Source organism: Anastrepha obliqua, chromosome 4 (assembly GCF_027943255.1).
Source record: "Anastrepha obliqua isolate idAnaObli1 chromosome 4, idAnaObli1_1.0, whole genome shotgun sequence".
In the NCBI taxonomy this organism is placed as follows: domain Eukaryota; kingdom Metazoa; phylum Arthropoda; class Insecta; order Diptera; family Tephritidae; genus Anastrepha; species Anastrepha obliqua.
In genome coordinates, this window is record NC_072895.1 from 84,605,281 (window position 1) to 84,611,280 (window position 6,000).

Below are 6,000 nucleotides of genomic sequence, written 5' to 3' on the forward strand. Positions count from 1 at the left end.
CGCTGCAATAAACTCGCTTTCCTGTAAGTAATGCGCTTCTGAATTATCTCCGTAACTGAATAAATGCTAATGCCCTATGTAATGCTAATGAGTATCAAGTTGCTTTAAAAGCACTTTAGTACTAATTTTCGACAAAAAAAAATTAAATCAACGTGATTTTGAAGTCAAATTGAAAACTTAAAACTGGCACAACCAAACATTTTTTAGCGGCTGACCCTTATTTCCTATAAATTTTAATTGGGTTCAATAATATGTATCTACACATAAAATATACAAAGTGGCGCAAAATTAATCATCCATTATTTTTTTTTTAAATAACATTTGTACTAAATAAAAAAATGATTTTGAGTAATGGAAGTATGCAAATCTTTATTTCCGCCTTTATGCGCTCCATTACTTGTCTGCTGATTTACTGCAGTTGTCTAGTTCACCACTGTCATTGGCAAAAATTATAAATCTTCCAATGGGCTGACTCATCAAGCATGTATATGTGTATGTGCATGCATAGATTTACTTTTGAAAGTATGTATTACAGAATTTCTGTATATAGTGAAAGTCATATTTAGTAGAAAAATTATTCAAACCCAAATAGGATGACTAATTTTGTGCCACCTTTTTTGCGCATATTTAGTAGAAAAGCTATTCGAAAAAGAAAAACGTTTTGGATGATTACTTTTGCGCCACCTTTTTTGCGCATATTTAGTACAAAAGCTATTCCAAAAAAATTGGACGAGTAATTTTGTGCCACCTTGCATAAAATGTGTCTGAAAACTAAGTAAATCAGCGCCGCTCTGCTCTAAAACTCCAACAAGTCTTACGCTGCCTTGACGTTACTAAACGATTGCCTTAACTTCGAAAGGGAGAACGGGAGATATAAAATTCGATAAGCTGAAATACGAGTACAGAAAAAGCGAAGAAGTAGGGAGGGAATAGCTGTGGACTTTTGACAAACCAACCAAATTACTTATTTTACTTTGAGTTTGAGCTTTCAGATTAATAACTTTTATTCTTTTCTATGAGAAATTAATAATTAAGTCAACCTTCAACCAGATGATTTCTAAGGCTACAATTGCGCGTAAATAATAATTTCAATTTTGTATTCAAAAACAACAATTTATAGCTTGACAGCTGAAAAATGCTTCGTAAGATTAGATTCTTTATGAGGTTTGCCCTTCGACGTGGCACAGTTTTTTGTGCCCTCTACTCATCACTGTACCTCATCCAGACCCAGTTCCTTTATTAAACTCAGGATAGAGCTGGGTTGAATTGAGCGCATGTGCGTGCCTTTCTTCTGGCTGCAGTTGGTCAAGGTGCCTGAAAAATGCTAAATTGATTTACATTTGTTTATTGTCAAAAGCACGCAGTTATGTACAATTTTCTAATTTTTTTATTTTTTGATAAATGATGCTCGAAAGATGTCAAAGGCAAATGCTAAAAGAAACCACTAGAAAAATTATAAACGAGTATACATACATACACGCAGCGAGTAATTTTTAAACGTTTGTTCACACTTTGCTTTCATTAAATTTTAGTAATTGTGCATTATGTGTTTTTTTTTAAGTTAAGCATAAACTTATTCATGACACTCTGCTCTCTTCGAAACTTATTATTTTTCTTTTCTATTTGCTTTCTCCTTTTTTTTATGTTCAAATTACATTTTTTGATCAAAACGGCGCTTTAGTGCTACTTGGGGAGTGCCAGAGTTGTGGCACTTCAACCATTTCACCTGCTTTCTTTCACATTCGATTTTAAAATTATTTCGCCCTTTTATATTCATTTTACTTTTCATTTCCTTTACATTTTGTATTATAAATTTTCATGCATTTCTTGAACATTGACTCTATAGAAAAGTCTTATTTGTTTAACATTTTACTTATAAAATTTTACGATTTTTTTAGGCCTACAAAAATATGCCGCAAATGCACATTTTTGTTGGCATAAGTTTTTCCTTTTTTTTGTGTTTAAAATTTAAATTCTTAACTTTAAATAAACATCAATTATAACTTTAAATTTTATTGTAAATTTCAAAAAGCGAATTTTACGCACTCTGCTGCCGCTTCTAACAAAAAAAACATATACACATATATATAAAAAAATATGCAGAGGCGCGTTTCCACTCGTTTAAGAATTGAAATTTTAGAATTGCAAAATTGCAAGATTGCATGACTGTGAGTAGTTAAGCATGTGGATTGATATTTTCTAAGCCTAATTTACATAAACACTAAACATATATACACACATACTTATACATAAAATTTATACTTATACATACACACCGCACATTGCTGCAACTGTTGTATGACTAAACAAACTAAATAAATAAACAGTACACGCATACATATACATACATACATGCTATCCGCATATATATAAACTTTATAAAAAAGGAAAAAAATGAATGTATTAAAACACTAACAATTTACCACACTAATTTTAAGAGAATTTAATCGCAAAATTGTAACCAAATGAAAATGTAAATCAACTGATTTCCCCAAATTTATTTAGAAAAATCATTCAACTGTACGTACATACATACAAACATATATTAATTAAAGTATTTGTGTATTACAAAAGAATTAAGCAAATAAAATTTCATTAATTAAATGTAAATGACAAAATGTTGTGTTTGTTTGGATTTTCTTCAGGATCAGTGAGGTAAGTGTAGCGTAGCGTAAAGTCGTTTTCGGCAGCACGAAAAGAAGCTGCCTATAGTAGTTAGGTTAGACTAGTCAGGTTGTTTGTTTAATACAAGACACTCGTAGCCCTAAGGACCTTTGTGATACCTGCATTTGTTTTCCTACTTACTTAAACCACTTAGTTATTTTGAAGAAGCTAACTAGCCCCTCCAGTGAGACATTTTGCAAATTTCTCAGGTACTTAAAAAAATAATCGCCAATAAAAGCCGTGTCAAATGACTTCTTTGAAGTGCAGGACATACACAGAGGAGGTTTTGTACCGAATCAATTTCTTCTTCATCTCCACAGCTCCTGCAGAAGTCAGTGTTAGGCACACCCAATTCCTCTGGCTAGTGCAGTGACCCGTTATAACAACTGTGCGGGCGCTGGTAGTTGATCTGTTGAATCCAATTTAATCGCTGACGCTCGACACGAAACTTAGGGGAGTGCGCACCTGAAAAAAAGAGTAGAACTGGACCTAAAATTCCCAAACATGCGTTGGCTTATGGGTAAGCAATTAGCTTTATCTGCACATAATAAGATACTGCTTTACAAACAAGGACCTATGGGATTCAGCTATGAGGATGTGCCAGCTATAGCAACACATTGCAAATACAAAGATTGCAGACCAAGACGCTAATGCATGCTGTTCGTGCTCCATGGTACATTAGGACGTAAGATCTAGAACCTGACCTCAATATTGATTCAGTTACGGCAACCATAAAGAAATTCGCAAAGTCGCACACAGTGCGACTAAACAATCATGTGAAGAATGAAGCTTTGATTCTTAACGATAATAGAAAATGGAAACGAAGGCTCAACCGAAAAAAAACTCCAAATTTAATCTAATAAATAAATAAAAATTAGTTAAAAATATGAATTGTATTTTGCTGAGGATTAACATAAATTATTTGTTTTTCAAACAAATCAACAAAAATTGCTCGTTAGTATATGTATCTAATGTTATACTAGTTGCAATGACAATACTAAAAAAAAATTAGCTGACTTAGTGGAAAATTATCCGTGTTTTTGTGACAAAATGCAAATTGATTCTACTTCAATATCGGCTGTTTATAGTTACGGCATGACTAATCGACAAATACTATAATTTTGCGGCTATGGTTATGGTTACGGCGATGACATTATGACTATGGTACCACTAATTGCAGCTTTAGTCGAAAGTAAGCGGCCGCCTTAGGGGGCGTCCATAAATTACGTGAGGTGTTTTTTTTAATTTTCTGTACCCCCTCCCCCCCTGGTGAGATGTCGTGAGATTTTATTCAACCCCCTCCCCCATCCACCAATCTCACGTGAGATTTTTCAAAATGTGGGTTTCTTATGTAAACGCGTTGGATTGTTTTTGTAAAAAGAAAAAAATTGCTTCGTGCTTTTATTTACGACTAGTTAAGACTAGTAATCAATATTGCTGAGAGTTATTAGTGTAATAAAAAGTTAACAATAAAAGACTTAAATCGTAACTACTGCGATTAAAAAAAGAATATCTACTCTAATTCAGTCCATGGAGAATCATGCGCGGTTTCAAGAGAGACTATTGGGACCAACATGTCCATATGATTTTCAGTAAAAGCATCTGCTCCTTCAACTTCGTTCTGATCTAGCCACTCTAAGCCGTTTACGCTTGCGCACAGTAACTCATTAGCTCGTCTTGTGACAATCCGTGAGGGTCGCACTTTGCGGAACATACGCGCTTGCTTAGCTGGTGCACTGTGAGCTGCTCGCCTGTGCTCTGCAGCTCTTGTGATAGATGCGAAGTAAATACCGCATGTACTGCAGCATCTTTTCTCTAAATCATCACGTATACTTGGGCAATAGAGATCATAAGGCGTGCTGATGAAGGCGTTCAGCGGTTGAATCGGTAGGCGTATTAGAAATAGAGCAAATGACTTTCCGTCATGTTCTTTAAAGTCCGAAATTGTCAAACGTCCATCAACCTAAGTGATAGGGTATGGAGGTGGCAGAAAACGGTCGTGAAGAATCATATGCAGATCACTCCGGCGTGGGCTGCAGCACTTCTGGTCATCGCATTTCACAACCTAAAAAAAAATTAAAAACAATTTCCCTTTGCAACTCTTAATAACAAATTGTTGACATTCGCGCTCGTTAAAAAACTAAAAAAAAAAATAAAATAGGCACGCATAAAAATTTGGACCAAAATAGTATAATTTTTTTTTTGTTTCAATCAGAAAAAAAATTGCGTGATTTTGCTGAGACCCCCCCTCTCTCCAACGTAAGATTAGATGAGATTTGACTCGACCCCCTCTCCCCTTAAACATCTCACGTAATTTATGGACGCCCCCTTAGCCGAATGGGTTGGTGCGTAACTACCATTCGAAAGTACGCAGATTCGAATCTGCGAGAAACACCAAAATAATGAATAAGCTCTTCATAGAAAAACTATCTGCCCCTCGGAGTCGCCTTAAAACTGTAGGTCCTTCCATTTGTGGAACAACAACAACACGCATGTCACAAACAGGACGAGAAGCTCAGAGCATCTCTTAAAGAACAAACGAGACAGAGGATAGTTTCTGCCTGGAGGATGATGAAACCAACTGTATGCAATTGTATTGCCTTGGAAAACACAAGCCTGTATATCTTTCATCGAAATCAAATGGATCCGAATGAAATCAATGCTTTTGCAGATATTTTGAAATTTGTTCGCAAGGCGGAAAATTTACTAAAAGAATCTGGTTTTCAGCCAAATCACAGTCTGAGGCAGGGAACATCTAGATTCAATAGGGCCTGATGTAATTCATTTAATGGCAGTAGTGCCAGTCAATAGGGCTTGCATTAACTACATTCAAACATTTAGTAGGTAGAAGTGTCGGCCATTGGGCACACGATATATACAAAATTATAAACAAAAAACAAAACGCTGCATGGACAATTCTTTGAGTCACTATATGCTATATGTATAAGTACATATGTATGTATGTGTACCTAATACGAATTAATCGCTGAGTCTAAAAAATTATAGGATTTCATGGATTACTTCGTGGGAGACAACAATTATTGCACAAATCTCGCTTAAAATCATAAAGCGTAAATAACACATTTATATATTTTAAATTTGAAAATGATTTCATTTTTCCTAATAATTTATCCACACAAATAACGGGTGTGTTTTTAAGAAAGTGACAACTTAATTAAAAAAGGGAAACCGAAAAGGGGAACCGAAAAGCTCGGTTGTGATTTCCAAAATTATTTCCTTATTTACTGATTTTTTTTTTTGGCTTTGAAAATTATAAATAAAATACATAAAAAAGTAAAAAAGTAAAAAAATAAACTAATGATGTGGTTAGATTCA